This window comes from Manacus candei, unplaced genomic scaffold (genome assembly GCF_025592945.1).
Source record: "Manacus candei isolate 608988 ecotype Guabito, Panama unplaced genomic scaffold, ASM2559294v1 h1tg000008l, whole genome shotgun sequence".
NCBI classification, from domain to species: domain Eukaryota; kingdom Metazoa; phylum Chordata; class Aves; order Passeriformes; family Pipridae; genus Manacus; species Manacus candei.
Window position 1 is genome coordinate 4476056 of NW_026138056.1, and position 25241 is coordinate 4501296.

Sequence of the window (25241 nt, forward strand, 5' to 3'; positions counted from 1 at the left end):
CAAGAATTTTTCAGAGGACAAGATCTTTGGCAGCATTCTGTCAAAGCTCATAAAAATATTTTAATTTTCTAAAAGAAATGGAAACCGAAAAAATATCCTTGGCAATTAGTAAATAGTTCAATATAAAATATTAATGTACCATCAAAGGCCTGATTATTCAGAATTCTTCTTTGTAAATGCTTTGAAATTTGAAGTGTATTTTGTACCAAATGTACTTATTTCAGATTAAGCAAGCAGACTGTTTACAAATCAGCAACTGAAAAGCTAAATGAAAATAAATTAAAAAATTATACTAATTTTTTTTAAAGTCCTGTATTTTCAGTGTATATCTCCCTCTTTAATTTCATCCTCAACATTATAATTAGTAATTTTACAAGAAACACCTCATGCTGAAACACAAGTTCTTTATCTTCTAGGGTTATTCCTCAGTATCATTTTTTTATAAATACTATTAATGTATAACACTGTCAGTGCATGCCAAAGGTTGCTATCATAACCTGGAACACTTCACTAGTGAATGCAAACTCAATGAGCCCCCAAGAACTGACCAGCAGTTACAGTTTAATAAAACAAGAGTTGTGCCCTGATGACCAAGACTTGATTTAAGAAAGTAGTAAACACATGACCAAGTGCTTCTCTGAGTTTCGAGTTAAGGGAAAAAAAAAAATAAAAGATAAATTGTTTGGAACCAAACAAGTCTAAAGCACAAATAAAAACTAGAAAGTTGGTAACAGTAAGCTTTTATAACAGAAGTGTAGAATTAAAGCAAGAGCATTCAAATTTACCTACATCTAAAAGAGCTCCTCAGAACCATGAAACCTCTATCAAGTGATAATTTGTTGTGTGCACACTAGCACTGCAATTTGTATTTAATTACAGTTCCACAGTTATTTAAGCTATAATGTTCTCCAGGCAGAATGCATCTCAGAAGGTTTATTGCATACCAAGGGATGAAAACCATGCTTCTTCAATCACCAGGAGAGCAGCAAAATAGCCTGTGTTGTCACTACTACATTACAGAAATGGCATTTTTAAATATTACTTTCATATATTTTGACTGAAATTCATAAATCACATGAAATCAATAAAGAATTAATCAAAAGTTTAATTTGCATCTGGAGACTAAGACTGCAATAATAATTTCATATCATTGAAAATGTAATCAATTTCATAGGTGATAAACAAGGGGGCAAAGGGTAATATTATCACAAAAACAGAGCAACTGCCATATTCAATCCTTTAGGATTCTTTAGATCCTGCTATACTAGACACTTACAGTATATTTAATCAAATAACTTCAGACAACATCCATAACTGTGTGCTTCAGAAACAAAATAAGACCCATCAGTGTGCACGTGTATAAAAACGTTCCCCACTTCACTGATCTGTGTCTTAGGCATTTGTTAAGCCTTGAAGCACAAGGTTTTGTGTCTCTTCCAATGAAAACTCTTGCCATTTTTGTGGTAACTGACATTATTGTTAATATTTTCTATTTCAATGAGTCTACTATTAGTGAGGACAACATGATCCACGCAGCAGCACGCATAACGTATGGAAGAGATACACAAAGATACAAAAGAGTTCACACAAACACATTCAACTGATGAGTTGCCCAAAAATTAAAACCACTATTAACAATGATTTTAAAAAGTTTCGAGTTCAAAAAAATCTCAAATGACATTTTTCAGTTCCACAAAAGTCCAATTTCTTCTAAATAACCAACAATGCAAACAAATATGTACTGAACTGAACACCACTCTAAAGCCCAACTTAGGAAGTGAAATACATCTTCAGTAACAGAGACAAAAACAGATCAATAAAACCAAGAAAAATTAGGGAAGGAATAAGGTATCCTAATGACACAGGGAATATATTCCCTGCTCCTTCATCATCTTCCCCCGAACAAGGCCACATCAGCCCTTCCTGTTCTAAACGAAACCCCATTTCAAAGCAAACTGTTTTATCACCAGGCTGTTGTCAGTTAAGCTGTGCTTTGCTACAAAAGAGCATGGTGTTTGAAAAAAATTGCTGTCAAAATATCCAGTCTTGTGAATTTTCCTTAGAAAGGAGATCAAACTCATGAGGTCTTAACAAAATCACATCACCAAATAAGATAAAACCTAAAACAGGAAAAAGGATCAACTAGGTAATGAGACAATAGTAAATTACTAATAGCACACTAAGTGCAGATCTATATCTGGAAACAGCTGAGAGATACAGGATTTCCATTTTGTACTGAAGTTCAAAACAGGAGTTCCCTAATCTGTATGCCAAGTTGTATGGGAAAAACAGAAAGTTTTGGTTGTCTCTACTATACATCTGCCATAACTAAAATGTCAAAATACCACAGATGACACAAAAAAGTTGTTCTTCATGTGTAGGCAGTGAGGATCTAGTCACGCTAATACCTCTACCCACCTCCATCTGGGAGACCTGTACACATTCCTAGAGAAGATGCTGTCATACCTAACATTCAGGCTACATGGATGCCTTGGGCAGGCCTAGTTCCTTTATCAACTGCATGGCTGAGGAGCTGTAAGACAAGGTCTAAATGTAAGGTACACAGGAAAGATTAACTATTCTTTCATATTGAAAGTTACTTTTTTTTAAAGTGAAGTTTTTGTAAGATTTGCCTTCTAAACCTCAAAAATCTCACTGCTCTGCAAAACTGCTGACCCACTGTGGAACAAGTTTAAAGATGGTCAACCACTTATGCAAAGACGTCCTTTTTGTTGTCACGTGGATACTGGTGTTCCTTACATGCATATAAGTGGTGCTGATTTTTTCACATTTCAAATGCAAACTATTTATTCAACTACACAATGCCAAGTCATTAAAAAAAAAAACCTACAAAACACATTCCCACAACTAACCCTTTTGTAAGTACAGAATGGAGCAACTAAATCGCTACTTAAAAATGTTATTTTCTTAGTACTTCAGGAAAGTAAAATAAGATATATACAAGTTCATTTGCATAATATATATATAAAAACACTATTAAAAAGCAATAGTTTCTTCCAAAATGGCTTACAACTCCTTTTCTTCTGATTCGATGAACATCATACAAATACATGTGCATAGTTCTAAATCAGTTACAAAGTCCTAAAAACTTTTCCCATCAGAATAGTATCCGTACTTTTTATAAACTATTAAGAAAACATTTAAGAAGCAATAAAAATATACACAGAAATTGTGCTCATCTACATTTTCCAAGCTTTTATACTGAGGTTTGACCTAAAACTTATGTCAATTAATACAGTATATATGTATTTAAGAGCTTATGATAAACATAAAGGAGAGATTAACTTAGCTGCAGTACTGTAATACACACTTGCAATAAAGACTGGACAGGAGGAGACAGGAACATCCCAAGTTATCACAGTCTATCTGCAGTTATTATACAGCCACTGTTTTACAAGCAAATGAACTCCATTCCCAAAGACAGAACAAAAACTACACAAACTTTATCAGAAGTTATTAAATGACCACACAACAAGTGAGTTAGTTAAGTTTCATGGCATCATGAATCTTCAGTATTTTGTCCCTGCTGAATATGAATGAATAATTCAGTTTTCATATATATTTTCTGAGGACCAAGTATTCAAGAGAGCCTGCAAATTGCTGGGACAACTGCAGGAAATGTTTTTTCAGCCACGCATATTCAAATTGCTGCTTTCTTTATAAACATTAATGGAAGTGTTGATGCTTCTAAGACTTTTACAAAAAAAATACAAGCTGACTTAGCAGCAACAAAAATACCAGAGGTATGGCTGGCATTAGAAACTTGGATGTGAATTCAATTTTTCAAGATCCTTCATTAAGAGTCAATTTCATTTTTAAAATCCAGCAGGGAACATCAGATCTCATACCAAATTCAGGAGATAAGGTCTGTAATATAGTTGAACAACATTTATTTTCTGTAATCATGATGCCCTGTGCTTCTAAGATTTACATTAATTAAACTAGAAAAGGTCACACGGTTGAAAATGTTCGCAATTTGGGCAAGACTAAATAACAAAATCTTTCCTGTCTATCACTAATCTCTTATACACAATAACTGTCACTTTGACCAAGTGTCTCTGTCAGCCTGCTGCTTGTGATTATGCACAAGAAGCTTCAGTTTTTATCCTCTGGAAGAGTTTATGAGCTTTGTCTTGCAAAACTCAGCGAGACAGGGGCACAAAAGAGAGGAAGAGGAAGCAAAACCCAGCAGTCCTCAGGATTGCTCCATCATCTGTTCAGGAACAATTCCTCACAGTTTAAGAACTTCAGATTTAACTTAAGGATTTCAGTATTGAAATTACAGAATAAAAATATGTCTATATTTACACAGATAGGAAAAAGAGGAGATGGAAAAAAACCCACCTTGGTTCTAATCCCGACCTTTGAAGATTAGCTGCAGTGTGACCTGCAGTTCTTATGTCTTTGTTTCCTCATGGGTTATCTGATAGCATTGTTATTCCTCCAATTTTTGAATCCTTAAGATCCTCTGTAGAAGTCTACTCCTTTCCCATCCAATATAACGCCTTGAAAAAAACGCGACCAGAAAGTATTTTCTATGGCCTTAGACTCTGACAACAGCCAGCAAAAGGGTCCTTAAAATGCCTCTATATTTATAGACAATTGATGGGAAATTGATCTGTCTTCAGTTTAGCTAAGAATTTGAAAGGACGTTAAGGTTGAGCCCTGTGTTCTGAAGTCTTTCCTGAATCTGAATAATCCTCCAGGCATAACCTAGAAAACTGTTCCCTCTCTGAATGCCTTCTTCTCCAACTTTTCTTATTATGTGGAAAACTTTTTTCCCAACAGTCTGCTTTCTCTCAGGTATTTAATGGGTGATTTAAAAGAAATAAAAGGATGAGGAGAAAAGGTTCCTACCCTTCACATCACAGCGACTGCACAGGATCAGGAGGAAAGCCTGCATTGCAGCACAATGCTATCAAACCTTTGGGCCTTTCAAAGGCTGCAGTATTGCCTTCCTATTGCTGGAGGAGGTGAAAAAAAATAAAAATCACACAATCTAACCAGTCTGAGAACAGTGGGTTTAAGAGTAAGCGTTCATCTGGCAAAGACACTGACAGAGCAGGTGAAAATAAAATGCTTTCAGAATCTTTCAGAATTTATTTCTGGATCAAGTTCTCAGCTTCATATGGTTTTCTGACACTTTGAAGTACACCTTAATGTAGCTGCCTCTTTAAACGGTATTCAATATAGCAGACACAAAGAAAAACTACAGAAAGTATCAGAAAAAAAACCTCACAACTACATACGAACCAAATTATACGTGTTGTTGCCATTCAGCCCAGATCCAGGAATTTTTCCCCATGGAAACAAACTTATTTAAACAACTCTTACCAGCTCCACAACGTAAAACCACCACAACCTAGCACCTTCGTAGGGAAACCAAATCCCCAAGTGGAGGAACTGACATACATCAGTATATACCAGAAATCTCCAATAAACTCACTTCCAAGACAGCCATGTGATAGTTCTCTTTCAACAAAACCCAACAATCAGCCTACAGTTACATTCAATCCCCTTGTCATATGCAGGCTTTTAGATATAGCTCTCTTTTGTCCTGATCCTCATCTTTTCCTTTTTCCATTAGGACACTACAGATTGCAAAGGCTAAAAGGAAGCATGTCTGAGCCAAAAGAATTTTCAGTCTAAAGAAAACTGGTACGAAATGAACTTCAGAACTGCAGGTTAAGAGGAAGTTGGGCAAATTCAGTGTTTAACCATCTTCAGAAAATAGAGCATAAGCCTTTCTGTGGGAAAGTTTCTCCATAGTAACTAAAACTGCAATCTGAGCATTGACTCCCTGTCAAAAATACCCTCAACATGAAAACAAAGTACAAAAGCCTCTCAAAAGCAGAGATTTCAATGACCCAAAAAAGAGGACAAGAGGAGGCTCCTCTAAGCATATACAACTTCACTGACACTGATCTATTTTACTAGTAAGGAAACAACAGACAGAAATATAACAAAAGATTAAACAGCTATTTAACGTGTACCAAGTAACTTTATTATGGCAACTAGTAAAACCCTGATAATGCTTCTCCAGCAAGAGAGAGTATCAATGCAGCTGATTCTCAGCATTACAATTAAGGATCAGAGCACTGTCCACCTCTTTAAACTACTAAGCTTTAAAAATGTATCTGAATTAATTTTTTTATGATGAGTCTCTGCCATAAGTCTTACTTTTTACAGTAATTTAACTTCAGTCAGAACAACTCAGCTCTTTCATGAATGAAGGGAAAGAAAAATATCTTGTTTGGCCCATGTTAAAAAGACAGACTTTATAAGAAAAGTTTCAAAGACTGATGCTTTCAAGAAAGGGTATGGGGTAGTTTTGGGTAAGTAAAATACCCTCTGTGACCCTCAGGATAATTTCTGAATACATCTAACACATCTTTCAAAAGATACAGATTGCTCATGTTCTTTAAAACGTAGCTAGAGTTTTGCAGCTGAGAGTGCACAAAAGGCTCTGACCTGATTGAGCATTCCTTCTTTCCCACCCCACAAGGAAGGATCACTGAAGAAACAGACACCACCACAGAGGGCAAAGTAGTCCAGGGAAGCAGTCATCATCACAACTATGGCTGCCTCCTGTAACCAGTAGGATAAGGTATCATTAGAACTTAAAATTTTGCAAATACACATAGTAAGGAATCTGCTCTTAAAGAGGAGGGGGAAAAGGGAGTGATGGAGTGTTTCTAACACTGGAGACCAAAATGCTAGTTAAACTATATTTCAAAGACTTTATGTGTGGGAAGTATCATCCACTTTATCAGGATGCAATGCTTTAGTGCATCTCTATCAAGAGTAATCACACTGTGCTTTGCAGTTCTTCCTAGGATTCACAGCATATAAGAAACACTATACACATGCCAGTCATCAGACCACCACAGGAAAAAAAAGGCATAACCACTACCATTAACACTGGCCCATCATATGGAAGACTACACAGTAACAAGGACAGTAGGGAGAGTAAGATTATTGTACCTCCAACTTTCCTTTGCCTCCCTTGTATGGGGAGTCAATGAGTGTGAAAAAACACGTTATTGTCATTTCCCCTATCATAAAAACCACAAAGTACTAGCACAGTAAATGATAGGGACAAATAGACTATGGATAAGGATACTTTCTAAAGTTGGCATCATGAAAGTTCCACAGTTTGTTTTGCATAATATTGTGTATATTATAGAAAGTTTTCCTAATAACATGCAGCTGAGATTCCTACACTTCCAATATGACACCTTAATAAATTAGCACAAGTAAATACTAAGATTTTTCCTATGAAATTAAATACAAACATTCAGAATTGCAAGCAAAAAAAAAATCTAACATCTGACACAGAAAAAGGATCAGTTTAAATCAATGTTGCATCGTAATGTAAACCATACTTAAAGTACATACAAGGAATTATAATCTTGATTCATGAATATGACCGAAAGATAAATTAAATGCTCATAAATTAGATATCTCCTGAGCAATCAGGAATTTTCATCCAAAACATGGGGGAATAATATGAAAAGAAATTCTTTCCGTTTATTATGAAATTGAAAACAAAAATAAATAAAAAAAAATTTTAAAAAAATCCTCCACACCACAAATCACTGTATTTTTCCCAAGATCATAAAATGCAATCTTGAAACAACTGTCCAACCTTCAAAGAATATCCCTACATGAAACTTTCCTACAAATCTTTTTTCTTCAAGTAATTTTTCAACTGATTTCATTTGAGAACCTACTAGTTGAAAACACTAGAGAAGCCAAGAAAGCAATGTGATGCAACATAAAATCATACAAAACCAATTCAATTGCATATAATTGTCAACACATCCATTTTTGAATAATAATCTTCCCCATATCAAAATACTACAAAATAAAACCTTGATGAATTTTCCTTAAAAACTCCTGATCTTTTCCTGCTCTATAGAATTTATAGTAATTATCCTCAACTTCAAAATAGTTCATTCTTGTGAGACTGGTTTCAGTTTCAGGACTGCAACTCTGTGTTAACCGCTTCTCTTTTTGTTGTTTTCCATTTCTAAATGTAGGCTTTGATCCCCTTGGTCTTGCTGGTAGAGCAGTCGCCTCACACATTCAGCCTCTCTTTGAAGCCTTCCAACAGCGCCAAGAAAGAAGCAGGCTATGGCAGCAGGCTCAGTATTCTCTGGTTATGCAACAGATTAGATCATTATCAACAAAACTGGATGCCTCCAGCAGAGAACAGAAATAGGGAATTTGAGAGCAAGTCTTTCTTTAGTTTTTGAATTAAGGACAGCTGTTTGGTCAGTTTGAAAGGAGGAGAAAGTTACCTGCAATTAAGAGGTGGCCTTATAAGAGAAGATTATGCTTTGGTGAAAAGCTGTACAGTAAATACTACTGCCGCATTTATCATTCAGTTTTGCTCCTTCCTTGGCAGGAAAGTTTTCCCATTCGTTGTGTAATGCGAAAGGAATATTTGGCTCAAACTAATGCCAATAATTTAAGAAGCCTGATTTAGCCATGTGGATTTCATTCCCCACAGATGAATGACCACATGCCAACAGGATACAGGAGAAGAGTCTGGGTTCTCACGTACCTGCAGAGAGAATCCATGCATCTTACCTACAATATATTCATTTGCCCACAGTCTGTGCATGTGGATATCCTACACATCTGTCACACATTTCTGCCTTCTCTTGTTGCTCTAACAACTTTTAAATGATCAAATAAAGATACTTCAGTTCAGAATTTCACTTCAGTTAAAGGATAAAGTATCTACTCATTGCTCAAGGAGTGAAGATATAGATTTTGAGTCTTCATATACAACAGAAAAAATACATACTTTAATTTCTTAAGGAAATGTCTCATAAAGCTTCATCTTACAGATCATAGGGGAAGAAGTGTTTCACTGCATGAAACAAAGCCCTTGAGTCAAGTTCTGACAACGAATGTATGGTGAGAAGGAGAGATTACAGAATACCAAACAGATTAAACTATTTATTGTTTGTATGTAAGAATTCAGTTACTGAAGCTAACAAATGTATGCAAATAAAACCAAAAGGCTTGAGAATCCTAACTAAAAGCTCTTATAGCTTCTACAAAAGACATTAAGAGTATTTAGATACTGGATATAGGGAAAAGATAAGTACAAATCCATTTAATATAGAAAAAAAATACAGTTGCTCTTAGAAAGAGAAAATATTCTTATAGTGCTTTAATGTGTTAATTCTCCATTATTATATATTTGTAAACTTAGAAAGTACTACTGAAGTTGAGCTTTGCTTTTCAAGTTTCCACAAAATTAGCACTGAAAATGTTGTGTGTCTGGTTACATTACAAGATAAATGTACCACTAAAAATAATGTTACCCAATAAAATAAGGACTATTAAGTACGGTAGAAGTTACATGACCAGTGTAATTTGTGTACAAATGCATATTATCATTATATTGTCAGTAGCTTAAAGAAAATCTAGAAATCAAAATCTTTGTGCTTGGGGCTTTATTTGCAGGAGATATTTTTCATACATGAGATAACTTTTTTTTTAAATATATCTTACTCATCTGAAAACTATTAAGTCAAAGAAATCATGAGCATAATAATGAGCTCCTAGTACTTACTTGTTACTGCTCTTGTTTGATATTAACACTGAAGAATCAGAAAACCACGGGCCACTATCTCTCTTATGCAATCATACAATACTTCATTGTATGATGTGACTCTTTAGAAGCACAAAACTAAATAAAATCAGGTGTTTAGCTGGACTGCTTCATCTCTATCTTTATTCAACAGTCAACAATAATTAAAAGCCACATATGAAAAAAATAACTGGCAATTCCCCCAAATCATGCCAGAAGAAAATTCACTGATGAGTCGAGCTAGCCTGCAAGTGGGACACAAAGTATGATTCATAACTCATTGCTTCAGGTTTAATTCTTGAGAGAGAAAAAGCTCCATCAATAACGTAATACAGAAACTCAAACTCCGATTACAAAAATATAACAATAAATTCACTGTGTCCCTTCAGTTCTGAATAATTCTGCTATGTATGTTCACCACAGGGTATAAAGCCATGACCAGTAACCTTCAGCAGCTCCTGCAGGCAGTGAAATCTTGCAGAGGACATGTCGGACTGCATTCCTAAGCTGTCTTCTGCACAGCTGTGGGGCACAAACTCCAGTGTCCACCACTGGGGCAAAGGAAATGAGACCTTTATGGCACAACTCAGTCATTGCCAATATCAAATTTATAAAAGCAGCTGAGATTCAATAAAGCTGCTTAACTTGCTCTTTGTGGTTTTTTTTTTTTCAAATGCAACATTTAGGTAAATTGGACTACAACATTAAAAAAAGATGAGTCCAATGAGATTATAGCAGAGAACTAAGAGGTGCAAGAAGGATCACCACTGCCACTTTAAGACTACAGATCAGATACTAAGCACTACGTCAAAAATGACTTCTGGGCTCAGCAAATTGGGTTTTCAAGTACATTCCCTGTCCTCTGCACTGCATATTTATCTCATTTCTTTCTTTCCAATCCAACCCAAAACCAGAGGCTATGTGACGTAATTCCATTTTAAGCCCAAAGGACATTTATCACAAGATTATTTTTAATATTTAAAGTATAGTAGAAAAAATAAAGAAGACTAAATCTACAAAGAAACAAAAAATAAAGATCCGTGGGCCTCTTTCATTAAGGAGCAAATAAAATAATAAAAGAATCTAAGAAAACTCCTCCTCCAAAACCCTGTATGACCTTGCTGTTCAATCACATCCTTCAAAACGACCACTGAAAGGAATGTAAAGTAATATTCATTTTCCCACATCTCTCATCACAGGCCAAATGACAGCTCTGCCACTGAAAACAGACTGGCAAAATATTTTATTTCTCTTTAACCTCAGTTATGAAAATGATGAGAAATAAAAGAAAAACTAAAAAGCCACGCTGCTGTTGGACACTTCATCATACATCATACCTGTACTGTAGAAAACATGCAACGAGATTAAACTTCTAAAATGTAGCTGGATTAAATGTATGCCACTTCACTTACATTCTCAATTAACAGGCCTTTAAAGAAAGATTATCAAAAACACTCCAGTCACTGTGATGTGAAGACAGAACAAGTAAGCACGACCTTGAGTTTTCCCTTCGTATTTGGTGGCATTTCTTCTTTAGCATTTTTTAAATCATCAAAACAGTAAGCACTAACAGGGACACTATTGAACAGAACGTGCATTTAGGGTGATGACAATTACTTGAATGAATGTCTTTTGGTTTATGTGCTCATTTACATTCCCCTCAGGAGTAACATATTAGCAATGTCACTGCTATGAACAAGTAAGTGACATATCAGTAACGACCATTTATTAATAAATACTTCACTCATTCCATGAGGTTAATCTTCATCTGCACCCATGAGGCAGGAAATTATAGTCAGTATTTCCCATGGGGAAGCTAAAGTCATGTTATAGACTGTCCTAGTCCATGCAGTGATTCAGGTGTCAAAGCCATAAGTAACAAACCATAAGAAACCCTGCCTCCCGATCCCACTTTCCAATCATTGAATTTTCCCCATCTGATGAAGAAAACTATAAGGATGATACTGTCTTGTCGTAACTGAAATGTAAAACATTTATTAAAAGCTGTTAGAACCTTAAAGATAAATTTGCCATTAAAATAGAAAACACAAAAACCCCCTCAAGATTTATCAGCTAGTTTCCCCTTCATCTTCAAAGGATGTATGCATGATAACTTACAGAGTTAGTGCTCCCTCAGATTAACTAAGATCTTTATTTGGAATAAAGATCTTTTGTAAGGAACTTGAGAATATTTTCTCTGTCTAAATTTATTGACTTCTCTTTACCTGGCTCCTAGTTCACAGATACTCCCCAGAATGTGAACAGAATGGTTATGAGGAGATACTACTCCTGTTGCCAAGAAAAGGAAGAGAAATATTGACTTTGGAGAGGGAAAAAAAAAAAAAAGAAATGTTTTGCTGCACAACACAAATTTACTACTCATTTCTCTAGTTTGCTTCTAATAAAATTAATAAAGCAATGAGTAGGTAGACAATCTTCTACATGAGCGTAGTGGTTGCCTTCAAAAAGGGAAATGTCTTCTGATACTCACAAATTGGAGAAGAATTACAAAAGTAGGATTCTATCCATATGTTAAATGCGTATTTCCAGCTCATCCATATTAGCTCAGTAAATGTTTCAAAGCTGACCAGGACACTGAGATAGAGAACTTCCTTTAAAACTAGTAGGAATTGTATGAATAAATCCCTTAACAAGCTTTCAGATCTCCATCCATGAGTTAAGAAAAAAAAATTTTGGCTGCAAATCCTGAAAGACTCCAAGGGCTCTGGAATTTCACCTGTCCAAAAATACCCACAACATCTACATTTACTGTGTGCAGCAAAGCATTTCTGTTATCACCCAGAACCCAGGAGGTGAGAACTTGGGAAACAGTGAAGTTCTAATGAATTTTTAAAAGTCAGTTAGGAGCTCTGCATGGAATTTTGAACGAGTTCAGGGTTTTGTGCAGACTTCTTCCATCTCAATTGTCAACTGCTTGCTCATGTTTAACGTGCTGATGAGGAAATCCTCAGAGCAGGCAGCAGCAGCAACCCACTGCAGGAGCATCATTAGGAATGCTCCAAAAAAAACTTTGGTGCCTGAATAGTTCTTTCCTTTCCTCAGGTTCCTTAAGATAAAAGGAAATAATTGCGACAGGTTCTGCTGAGCACAGACAATGCAGCTTTTCTGTACTACCGCACCCAAGAACACCCATTTGCTCATTTCTCATCTGACTGATGAGACCAGCTTCTTCTAGTACAGCTGCTTCCTCCTACAGGGAACATTCATTTCCACTGTTCCTCTAACAATTAGAAGACAACACTTACCACTCCAAGTACTACAGGCCTGTATACCACAGTATAGACACACAATATACTGCTAATCTCCACCATAAATTTCCAGCTTAAAAGGAAGTACAGAGATCAGTCTTCACAAAGTCTAAACACAGCTCTCACAGCATATTCTTCCGTAAGAGCTGGGCCAATACAAACTTTATTAAAAGCAAAGGAATAGGGGCTGTGTGCTTTGTGCAAGGGTGTTTATAGGATCAAGACTCAATTGCTGAGCCATTATTTTACTTGTGCTCAGGAATCACTCCAAAGCAAACATGAGAGAGTAGTGCTTAATACAGCAACACGTATTTTCAAAATTAATCAAATGCATAATCAATTTTAAGCAATGAAATTTTGGACTTTACCTGAATTTCAGAGGTCACCAAAGTTCAGCTCTACCCTTCAGCTGATCATCCAGATTTCTTTACTGTCTCTCTACTCGTCAGTAGTGATAAACAGGTAACCTCAAAGTCACTATCACACAGCTCGAGCTAAACGTTTCTTTCAAAAGTAAGTATTTCCAGAATGAATTTAAAATCATATATATTGTTGATAGTACAAATAAGCCAACAATACAGGAAGTCCTTGCTTTTCTGTTCTAAATATAGCATTTTTCCATAAAGGGATATGGTTCCTCCCATGTAAGAAAGGAAAATGAAAGTGGAGGTCCCTACCACTTCCACATTCAGTGTGCACAACAAAATGGGATCTGACAAATCTTATCTTCTAAAACAAATGTTCTGGAATCTCACATTCATTCCCCCGTCACAGGAGTCAAAATTATTTTTAGCTTTTAAACAAAAAAATATTTGATGTTTATGAATGTGTACATTTTTAAAGACAGTACCAAGACTAAGTCATCATCTTTTAAATTTTTGCTTTAAAACTACTTCTTATATTTTTCTATAATACTTCTTACTATGTAGATATACAGTTTCTCTTGTGTCAATGTCAATAGGGCAGTATTTGATAAGACTTTCTCCAAAAGCAACCCAATTACAAAAAAAAAGATGCATGTGTCCATGATGCTTTATTTTATCTTCTCTTCATTTATGAATAATTCCTGAAATTTGAGCAATCCACCATAAGAAAAGAAACAACTTCCAACAACAAGAATTTAATCTACCCAAAATCTTCCTGAAGGGTCTCCAGAGTACAGGACAGCCCAGTGTTTCATGGAGCAGACTCCAAACCACTGAAGCAAGCGCAAGCTACATCGGAAGAGTTAAATAAAGCAGCTAAAATTCAGCAGCACTGCAAGCTATTCCAGACTACGGTTACTATAACCTACACTGGGTGTCCTCTGCATAAGCACCAGTGTGACTTTGTGGACTGCTGAGACTCAGTCTGTTGCAACTGGCATAAGTTGCCACAGGCGAGTAATCACAAGAAACTGACCTTGGCAAAAGCACATTTTACACTTCACTGCTGTTCAACTGTGTTATACTAAAGAGAGAGCAAGTGAGCACAAGCAGAAGGGGGAGGGAGAGAGAACAAAGGGGGATAGACAGCATAAAAGTGAACGCAGCCATTTTCAGCTTTACCTGCATTTAAGATTGTAAGAGAGGTACATCACACCTCCAATGCACAACCTACATATGGTTACATCAACTCTGCATGGTATCATTTTTAAATCATCAGAGTCTGGGGGGATTTTTGGGGAGGAGGAAGGGAAAGAAAGGAGACTAAATACTAAATTTGAAATTAGTATCTAAAGATAATTCTCCCAACATGGAGGGGGGGAAGTGTAGAAGACAATTACAACTTCACATTTTTCTACCACTGGATTACTGCATACATAAGGATTTTTAAATTGTTCTTTCCTCCTGTTTGGTTACACCTGTTGAGAGCACATTTTTGAACCAGCAGCAACGAATAAAGCCTAAATATATTCCATGAGGTGTGCAGCAAGATGTCTTAGTCCTGATTTTTAAAGTTTCAGCTCAACCTTACCTTCAGAATCACCCTCAATAGCCCAGCAGCAATTTGCATGAACTAGTACGGTAAAATCCCCACCAGTGCACATACAGTTGTGTCTGGCCTTTCTCAACCATCTTTGGTCTCCATTGGTTTGGATCAGTTATTTCCTGCTAAATATTTTTCTCAGTTTCTGCATGACTTTTCTTTGGTGTTGATTGCTGTATCTCCAAAGAAACAGGACCTGGCAGAGCAAGATGGCACGGGATCCCATCATTAGTGCTAACCCACATCCTGCCCAGATTTCACAGCAAGTTTAACACAAGGATCTAACCTTGCAGGTATGCTGGGTTTCCAGGACATTTGTTGGTTGAAGCAAAACATGAACAAGCTTCTTACGAGTTCCAAAATACCAAATCACTCTCCACTTGGGAAGTATACAAGGTATGCAAGTCTAGACAAAATAAAATGAGACTACGTACATGCATCTGCTTCCTTACCACTCTTAGGTCAGTGACCCAAGGACTCCATGCAACTTCTCTTCCAAATCTTGAAGTTTGCTTTTCTCCTATGTAGACAGTTTCTCTATTCCTCATCTGGTTCCAGGATTAACTGAAAAGCCTGCTACAAAAGCCAGTCTTTGTGCCTTTCAAACATCCAAGCCTTTCACATCTCTGTCTTCACAAAGTCCCCATTCCTCTATTAAAACTTCTCTTTCTCCATTTCAGTCCTCTAAATGTCATTACTACCAGTAAGCAGAAGTGGCTTTTTTTGGACACAGCCATGTTGTTCCCTTGAACCATTCCCATCTGACAAAGTCTTGTCATGGTTTAATGACCTCCACTGTCACTGGCCAGGGAGATACAAGACTCAGCCCTGACAGCAGATGGCTGATTCACACACACCGACGTTCAGCAATCCAACAATGATAGGATCACGCTCAGCCCATAAATTATGAAAACAGCAACTCTATGAAGCGTGACCTAAAATTTCAAGGGATCGAAGTATTTCTGAGTCTGAACTTTAGATCTGGGTCAAAAAGGTGTCAGCTGTGAATCTGCAGAATTTTAATCATCTCACCAGATTATAGTTCTCTCTCACACAAATGTACAATGTCTGGAAGGCCCACAGGCATGTTTCCTGACACCAAGGTAGGACTCTGTCTCAGAGGACTGGATGGGTCACCAAAACACTCACTGCTTCTGTGCAGTATGTAAGAAACTCTTCTAGGGTCTAGAAGAGAGCAAACTGATGTCTGTCACATTTTTCTGATTGTGCACTTGAGTACAAACTAGAATTATTAAAATTTTTATTTACTAAGTCTTACAACAGTTAGTTACAGTAGATAGAAAAAGATAAAATGGAAAAAGCACACTAGTTCTGCAGCAATTACTGCAGGCCTTCAGGTTGGCTATGCTATAGTCACCATTTCTCACAATGATGCACAGCAAAAGAAAGAAAAGGGTGACAAAACATTAAATACCTGAAGGGTACTCACATCCACAGGATGAGTGAATCTTTGTTTATGCTAGCCCCAAAATAAAAACATCTTTATATTACACAAGAGCATCCTCAGCTGAATGCAAGAATTTGACATCTCTTACTTCTTCCATGCATATCCTGAATAGTTTACTGAATTAGTCTCTGTCTTTGCAGCTCCCTCTGTGTCTCTCAAACCACAGTGTATTTTAAATGTATGTGTCAATCAATGCTGCTTGAGCCATTTGACTTTACAGTTCACTGACTAGGATCTCATTTTCAAGTAATTCTTCTCACGAGGCAGAATAGAAACATTAACTGGGTCTTCCACATCCATGAAAGTAATTACCAATATACTGGCTACTGTGGGCATCTCATTTCTCTCCCCTCTTCCTTCTCCACCTCTTTCACCTAAGAGAATTGCTTGAAACAAGATATTTCCACAAAATATACAAGGGTTGACAAATCACAATCTTCCAACATCTAAAAATTACTAGTAAGGTTTAGTTACAGCTACATATATGGATATGTACCTATACAAACACATCAACACCTAAAACACATAAACGAAAGATCATGATGTTGTGGTACAGTATGGCTAAAATGTTACTAGAATGTGATTAATTTGACCAAACTATTCCTCTACTGGCAAAAGATTAGCTTGTTTGAATCACATTTACCTTTCTTGAAGTGTTTCAAAAAGAAGTCTTGTCTAGTTTAAATTCATCCAATACAACATAATGACATCCTTGAAATCCAGACAGTCAGGAAATTCTTCCTTTTCCTTCTAGTTGTGAATATGGAGTGTGATCTACAAGAAAAAGAAAGTGGGGGAAAAAGTTTGGCAGGTAATTCTTTATCTTCTCAGTGGGTCAGAATTTTCAAAATCCTTACTGAACACAGCCCTGACTCCAGAAGTTCATTCAATCAATCAATCAACCACTACTTGGTTTCCAGAAAGAATTCAAAGCAGATTTATAACTCCATGTCAGGTATTCTGTCCCTCTCTTTGCTGTCTTAATCACAAAGATATTAGAGTGAAAGGTCTGATTTCTTCTTATTATTTAGGAAAAAACCTGCAATGTACAGTTTTCATTTTTCTGCTGTAAATTTAAATTTACCATCAGGAAATTTGTAACTTTTTGTTTGAACCTACCTAAGAGAAAGGTTATAGTTTCTGTGCTGTGAAGTGGTAATACGCTTCACAAAACCTGTACCAAGCCCTGAAACAGAAGTAAAACTGTGGAAAACATAAAATACCCTTTCTCCTATTAGACACTTCAATTAATCAAGAGCTGTTGGTGAATAAGTTAAGGTAAGTACTCACCAGCTTTGTTGAATAAACATGTTTTAACCTAGAAACAGCTGTGAAAAGTTCAGCAAATTTTATTCTCTGCAGTATTCTGCTACCTCTGGGATTTCCACTTTTCTAGGGAACATCACTTTTTCTAGATAGCATGTTGAGCCTGTTAATTTGCAGATACTCATGCAGTATAGTATCAGCCCAATCCTTCTAGTTCTTTCAGTAACGGCAAGCAAACTCACAAAAGCTTTGCCTCAGATTTCACAGGCATGTGTGTGCCTCTCTCTCAGTACCCAGGCTGACATGCCAATATGTAGGATTAAACTTTTTCCAAGGTTGAATAAGCCACCATCTGTCTATCTTGTGTGGTGCTGTGCGCCATCCGGGAGACTTGTCCCTTAGAGCATGTTTCTACCATATGTCACTCCTGAGTGATCAGTTATGCCAAGACATTTGGGAAAAAATGACTAAGTCGAGCTGGAAAACCCTTTCCGAATTCCAGAGGAGGTTTGCCAAGCCTGTATTTGCAAATAACGTCGCATCCACCAGTTTTTGCATATATTGTATGTAACAATAAATAACTTTTACCCAAAGGGACATGATGTACCTGCCCTCCACTGTCCAGAACTCATGTACTTTTTAATAAGGCAAGAGATTCACGTATTATGCATATTCAGGAAAAATATATGAATTTTTACAGCAACTTTTATGATCGCTAACTTAAGAAAAGAAAAAAACCAGATGTAAAGAATATATTCCAAGAAAGACTCTACTTGTTATTTTACAGCAACAACAAACTAGTAATTTCTTTCAAAATACTGAACTAAAATTACCTAAGGCAACCAAATGCAAGGCTTTTTCCTAATAATAACCATCTGAAGTGCTCACCTGCATGCAAAGTGATCACCTAAACTAAATGTTAAACTGCTGATATAGTTCATGCAATTAGAATTTGTCTAATAAAGAATATGACTCTATCCTATTTTAGATTTAAAGAACCATTTTATGTTCCAATTCCTCAATTATTAAATTAAAACTCAAGCCAGCTTCATTCTTACGGCCAGCTCAAGGCTGTTCATTTACATAACTGACTTTCAAGGGCACTTGGTTATGCAGCAATTAATACCAGTAAAAAATCTATCAGATCTGCTACCTAATGTTAAGGAAGACATTCTTGAGAACATTAAAGAAGAGAGAAATTAGTAAGTCGTGATTACAGCCTCCATGAGTAAGTTTAACATTGAAAGAAAATCTATCCTAAGGGCAATAGAAGTATTAAATATCAGAAGACAAATTATAGAAATTATTACATTTAGTGACAAAGTAAGATGAGGAGCAGTACTGAAGTCCAAGAGGGAACTTAGTCCTCTGTGTTTTGCCTTCAGAATTTGGACAACCATTGAAAAAAGAGGAAGACAATTCAGTACTGAGATTTGTAGAACAAAATGCAACAAAGAGTAGAAGTTCATGCTAGACAAAAAAAAAAAAGTACTGAAAAAAGGTGATTATGAAAGGAAAATCAGGTAAACTATCACATCAGAATGGAATATGATTTATTTTTCAATGTATCTAATTTAAACCATCTCGCTATGCACAAAGAATGAAACTTGCAACGTGAGGATCTTTCAGTCAGGTGACTAGTAACAAATTGATCTGTGAAGGAAAGAAAGCCTCATACTGCAACTTGGACTTGCTGAATGGAAAGAAGAGAGGAAAACAAATATAGAACAGTTAAGCAAATTTGGACTACTTGTCTACGTAATACCTAATGATTTTGAAGCCAGCATATTTTTCTAAAGGCTCAGCTCCTTCCTGTCCCACTCTGACAGCCTGAGGCATTCACAATGCTCAGCCAAGACAGACTGGAGATGCTGGTTCTACAGCATCAACTTTCTGCTAACCCTTCTTATCCCAAACAGAAAGCTCTAGGCTAACATGCACCTGCTCTACGGTTCTCCTTGTTTCTTGCATCCGTTTACAGGTCCAAATAATATTCCCTTTAGGATGAAATATGATTTAGGTTTACGACTGACCAACTCAGAGAGTTGCAAATAGGGACAAGAGGGGAGGAGGGAAATTCATCAAAGCTGCCAATTAAGAAAATTCTTATTCTGGATAAGAATTTGCACTGTGAAGCTGGTCAACAGCTTCCTCACAAAAGGAGCAGCCGTGTAGCTTCTGCACTGCCACCCCTTGCCAGAACTACAGCAGAAACAACAGTTTCACCTACAACAGGCATCATGAAGATCCACACATATCTGTAAGGAAAATCTGTGTGGTAACATAAAGGGAGAAAACATTAAAACAGAGAAGCATGAAATTTTTTCTTTCCCCTTATGTTCAGCTTGAGGAGGCTCAGGATCTGTCCCCCAGTTGTCCCGCACTAGTGCAGACATACAGACAGGAATCCTATCAATCTTCAGAAATATGATGTTTTTTAATTTGGTTTAATCACTGGGAGTTTCTTGGAAATTCCTGGCACACACATGCTGTGTGTTCTTCTGTGTTGCACTTCAAACATGTACTAAGCCTCAACACTGTTGTTCTCACAAACTTTTTAGGGAACTCTCCATGCTCCTGGAATTCATAACAACAATTCCAACAATCACATGCAAACCCATTCCTCCAAGAAAAAATCCACTCTGTGGCACAACTAAATATTTCTGTTACATAAATGCAAAACTTAACTGAAACATCTGCTGATAAATATAAGACTAGAACACATCAAAGGCAGCAACACTGAAACGTATTTCCACAGGAAACCTCATGTAGCAGGAATGACTTCAGAGACAGTGTTTACAGACAAGAAGGGTTCTTCAAGCACAAGGCCAAACCAGGAGACTTGTTATGTTCTCTGAGTCACCCATCTACAGGGTATTTCATATTTTCCCACAATCATTCATCACAGTTCATTTCCCAGTGGAGACTCTGGGCCCTACTTCGCAAGAGTATTTTTTTCAGTGACCAAGACATAAGGGAGAAAATCCACGTTGGTGGGAAGCTATCAAATGTCACTGAAAACTGCAAAGATGCCGGTCCTCTAATAGAAAAGTGTAATCTGCAAACACTATGGTACTGCAACATAAAAAGAGTTTGTTTTGCAAAACTCTTAATGCAATATTACAACAAAGCACAGTTTCTTCTCCCATGAATCATCAGTATTCACAAACCAACTAAAACAATCTCTACATGCAATGGAAAAGTAGCTTAGAGATACCTTTGCTAGGGGCGCAAAAAGAAGTATTGTTGGGTGGGGGCAGGGGTAAGGCTTGCTTTTTCCAAGCACAGAGATAAAGCAGTTTTCCTCACGTAGCTTTCCTCTTCTTCACTTCCCCCCTCCTCCACACAAAACACAAGAAAAGCTGCCATTGCTTTAGGTCAAAAGAAAAACAGGCCCAGCTGCTGTAAGCCAAACAACGTACAGGTTTGCTATCTCCCCTGCTGTTTTGGCTCGAGCTCTTCAGACTGGAAAATTCAGAAGCACGATCTCCCAAGCTCTATAAATGCCAGAACCATCTAAGAGGAAAATAGGACAAGGCCACCCCCAGGCAAGTTTGTACTAAAATCTGCTGGCTGCAAGGCAAAAATACAGTAAACATCGCATAGGGACAGACTGCTCCTCGGAAAATATTCCACAAGAACAATATACCTTCTAAAGAAAGGTTGTGTTAAAGGGACTTCTGGAGGGAAAAAAAATGCAATGTTTTAAAATCCTTGCGAGGAGTTAGCAAGCTAATGGCACACTCAACAACAAATTGTTTGACAGGCAATATGCTTTTGACATTAATCCAAAGAAGAAATGTAAAAGCGACATTAAATGTTCTCTACAAAGTGATAACAAATTTGGTATCCTAGAATAGTTCTGAGTTCACTAAGGAAATTTTGCTTTTGTCTTGACGATTGATTATGTGGAATAAAACAAGTAATAATAAGCAATTAAATCATCAATATCACCATCTTGTCCTTTCAGGAAGTTAAATTTTTGCAGTCCTTGAAAGCTGAACTTTGCAACTGATTACTGTATGTTTCAACGTGCTCTATACTGACTCAACCTTGAAAAACAAGCCAAAAACAGAAGTTGAAACATCCTTTTTCCTGTGTAGCTCCAATTTGCAGTAGCAAGAAGCTAAACAACATGCTCTCCACCAGATGGCTGAAATAAAAAGAACACTCCTTCTGATTAATTAGGAAACAAATGAATCTGCTGTTAGCACAACAAGTTACCATCAGGAAACCTGGGTTCCCATTAAACTTTGATATTTGTTCTTTCTCTGCAACTGTGTTCAAGACCATCCTCAGATTTGTCTCTCATTTCAGAAGCAAAATGTTACACACCAGTCCATCACACACAGGTATCACACCAGCCATTGCATAACCTAAAAGAGTATCAGCCCTTTTCACAAACTGCTATAGGCTTCCTAAAAGAGAGAGTGTCCATCAGAATAGAAACAAATGAAGGTCTCCTAGTGCTGTGAGCAGAGTCAATAGGTAAAACCACACATCCCCTGTCAGGATTCAGTGAGCAATGGAGGCTCATGCATGCACATCCCAACTCTCCAGTTGGTCCAGGAAACGGAAATCCCCAGACCAGCTATAGTACAAGGAGCACGGATGTGACAGCCAAAGCCAGAGAGGCCAGCCCCTGGTTCCCTGATGAGGCTGCCAAGACTGTCAACATCTCAAGTGAAGGTTCAGAATACAGTGCAGGCACTGGGGATGGAGAGGGGTGAAGGTATAAAACATACAGAACTTACACAAAAGACATGCAAGTGCCTGCACTTAGAACATGAATAGGTATGCTGCTACTGAGCTGAGTAGTCTGGTAAGAAAAAAAATGAGCTTACCTGACCCAGTAAGGTACAGATAAAAGCTCTTGGTGTTGTCATTACTCCTCTGCTTTCAATGGAAGTCCTGCTGTTTCAGCAAGGTACAGTGTGAGCTCCAAAACTAGGAAAGGCATATGCAAGAAAACCATGCCCTGTTGCTAAGATGACAATACTGAGGCAGAGAGCCTCTAGCTTTCTTTGCATGAACAACTGCTGTTTTGCACCAAACCTGGGACTCCATACTGTCAGAAAGTGGACCCACGTAAAATTTCAGCAAATATAATAGTCTTTGGCACAGCGTTTTAAGAAGACCCACCTCTTCTTTTTGCTTATATTTTACTTGACGCCTCCTCTAAGACTCGTGTTGAAAGAGACAATGAACAATGGAACCTGTGCAGGTTCTTCCCACCACTCACAATACGGCAGACTTCAAGAATATCCTCTAATGTCTCTTCCTGACAGGATAAAGAATCCCTATTTCCCATGTACATAAGCCTTTCTGTATCTCTTAAAATTGATGCATTTTCCAAATTTTTCTCATCCTACTGTATTGTTTTTGAGCTGAGAGGATGAGAACTGCACATGATACAAGATGCTAGTGAGCCATGAACCTACACAGTGGCAACAAGTATGCTATCTCTTTAATTCTCTATTCTTTTATTAATATTTCCTAGCATTGGATTTGCTTTTCTGATCAGTGTAGAGTAGTGAGCTCTTGTTTTACACTGCTGTTTATCATAACCTGGTAAATGACTCACTCATGGTAACAGTCAGCTCAAAGCTCACCATTTTTTAGTGGAATCACAGTTATTTTTTTCCCCATGTAGACCATTTGCCATTTATCTGCACTGAATTTTCGTTGCCCTTCCACCACTCAGTCACACAGCTGTGTCAGGCACTACTCCAATTCTTCAGGGTTCACTTCAACCTTACTACCACGAGCCGGTGAGTATCATCAGCACCCTTTCTCACTTCATCAAGGCACCCCTTTTCAGTATACTTTTTATATGATGAATGCATCAACCAGTCCAACTACTCTGGTGACTGTCAGAAGGGACCACCTTATTCTTCCCATCTTTTACCCACAGATTAGTCCATGACATGACCCTCCTTCTTCATGCACAGCTGCTTGGTTTTTTTCTGGTACAGAATGTTGTCAAATACCTCTGAATGACATCCAGATCGTTCTTATTCACCTGCACATTCACCCCCTCAAACAGCTTCAGTTACTTTGAAAGGTGGCATTTCCCTTTGTAAAAGAAAAGTTGGCTCTTCCCACAGAGCTTCGATTTGTTCCGATAACGCATTTGTAAAAACTGCATTATGAAGTAGATATTATCCTTGTAATACATAAATTCTGCATCTTTGCAGACAAGATGTTAGGGAAAAGGGAATGTCATTTCCTTTTGATTAAAAAAAAAATCCATAACCACTTGCTTATTTCAAAGCCAAACATTCAGGGAATTTAAGGTACTGCCAACCTATCCCCTTTATATATGGCTGCATATATAACCAAGAAGTGGCACAAGCGGAGTAATAACAATTTCTCCTCTTCAGTAAAGACAAGACTTTATTCAATTTTATAACTATTTTTAATCTGAGGGTCAGAAAGTAAGTAATATTTTTTTAAAAATTAAAATATTTTCCTGCTCTCTGCCACATGTGTAGGACTGCCAGCAACTGCATAGCCTCAGAAAATTTTTGGAGTCAGCAAGTTACAGCTTCTCTCAAGTTTTCTCCTTGATCGTATTCAAATTGCAACTATTCTTTACTAGATTAATACACTAATATCCATCGCCCTATTTGCTCATTTTTGCTGATCATTAAGTTAATGGTGCAGGAAAGCGTGTCTTTCCAACCTCCCATCCTAGCTGTTTCCTGCTAAGCCCACCACAGAGGGCGTGGGTACACCCATCTGAATTCTGAAAAGATATGACAGGGATTTGTAGGAGTTAGTGATGGGAAACTGATTCCACTCACTCCCATGTGTTCCTGCATTAACGGCAGCCACAGCCCAACCCTTAAATTATTGTCTGAAACCTGCAGTGACTCCTCTCATTAAAGTTCTCTCCTAACATTTGTCCTGGCACTATCTGTAACACCCTCAGCTTCTTTGATATCACCACTTCCAGACTCTTTGTACCTGGATCATTAGTGTGAACAGTGGTCAGAAGCTCTGAAGAGCACAGGACACAAGTTGTCTCAATTTACACTACATCTCACACAAAATAACAAGTTTATTATCGAGGTAAAAAGACCTAGAAAACAGTACAAAGAAAAACTTCAACAAAGTGCAGCTTCATCATTAAAATCTCTCTTTATTTGAGCTTTCTTGTTGGTTTCATTATTCAGAGAGGCAGAGAGCTCTGTAAACAGATTTGCTTAGTTTCCACATCAGTTGCCAAATTTCCATCCTGCGGAACCAATTTTAAATAGAAATAAGTGTCTCTTCCCATCCTCTGTTCCTTGGTGTCATTCTTATTAAGGATACAGAGTAATAAATTAATGGAAATGAACCCCCCCACAGTGGGGTTCAAATCCAAATGTTAACTTTTTTTAATTGCAAAAAAAAATTCAGATCACTTTGATCCATAAGTCAGTCTTTTTTGCAGCTATGGAAAGTTTTTAAACAGAAGGTTGCCAACAATGACTTTGTTATAAACTGGAGTTCAGAGTTATTTTTATGGAATTTTGTCTCAGTAACTTTTAGCTCAGCAGTTCTCATGAAAATATTTCCAAACCACTAACTTAGCTAAATATTTCCAGTAAAGCAAAATAATTGCCATCTCCTAAATACAACTCTACTTCTTTTT

At 37.1% G+C, this 25241-nt stretch overlaps 1 protein-coding gene across 2 annotated transcripts in view; it reads right to left on the reverse strand.

Moving 5' to 3' along the window:
• Positions 1 to 25241, reverse strand: part of LDLRAD4 (low density lipoprotein receptor class A domain containing 4) — a 286166-nt gene that overhangs the window by 225002 nt on the left and 35923 nt on the right. For both annotated transcript variants that reach the window (XM_051773843.1, XM_051773832.1), the window contains exon 2: positions 16980 to 17110. The gene's annotated coding sequence lies outside the window, so the exon portion shown is untranslated. The remainder of the gene's footprint in view (positions 1 to 16979; positions 17111 to 25241) is intronic.